The following is an 855-nucleotide window of genomic DNA, read 5'->3' on the forward strand; positions in this document are numbered from 1 at the left end:
GTTTAATACTTGTATGTCTACATGTCATGATTTTAACCAAATGGCCTGAGAGAAGCTTTTTTATTGGGGTTGAATACCTGGTGCTAAGTGTCACAACCCAAGGGTGTGATTTGGTGTGCTTGTGCTTCGGCACTGCTAAATTATTTCCCGCCATGAGGAGCTTTCTTTGCAGGGTGCATTTCTCAGTTGCAAAGAGAAAACCCCGGTGCAAAGGAGTTCCCACCACCCGCATGCAAATGTATGTCCCACTATTGGCCAGTTCTAAATTATTCCCACGTGGCAGCTAGTGATTGGCTTGCTAGCCGTATAAGAGGCTTGAGCGGTTTCCGCCCAAGTTGGAGGACTCCACAACCATCTGGAGGAGGAGGACTTCACGTCTTGTGAAGACCTCTAAGTGCTGCGGAGCCTATCGGACCCAGCGTGTACCTTGAGAAGGCTATAGGGGTCTGATCAGCCTCTGGCCTCTCCCCTTCGCCGAACGATCCCTCGACGAACCCCTTCCCTGCGCGCAAGTTCCACGGAGCCTAGCAAACTTCGTGTGAGTGTATGAAGAGCTCTTCTCCGAGTTGTTTTCTTCAGTTGACACAACGGGCTCGCGTTTTTAGAGCCTTCAACCAGATTGGGCTAGAGTTCGCGAGGAAGGAACTCTTGTCCGCTTTTCTTCTTTCCTGTCTGTAACTGCAACTCAAGCAAGTTTTCCTGCCTGCACCGCGACCATCTACGGTGTAAGTAAAATAATCTTTAATCAACCGCTATGCGTCCGTGCCTAATTCTAGTCTGCTGGCCTGCATTCCCTGACCCGCGTGCCAGGGCTGCTGGCCACAGCCCGCCACGTGCCCCCGAGGGCCTCGGGCC

Source organism: Alligator sinensis, unplaced genomic scaffold (genome assembly GCF_000455745.1).
Source record: "Alligator sinensis unplaced genomic scaffold, ASM45574v1 scaffold144_2, whole genome shotgun sequence".
NCBI lineage: Eukaryota > Metazoa > Chordata > Crocodylia > Alligatoridae > Alligator > Alligator sinensis.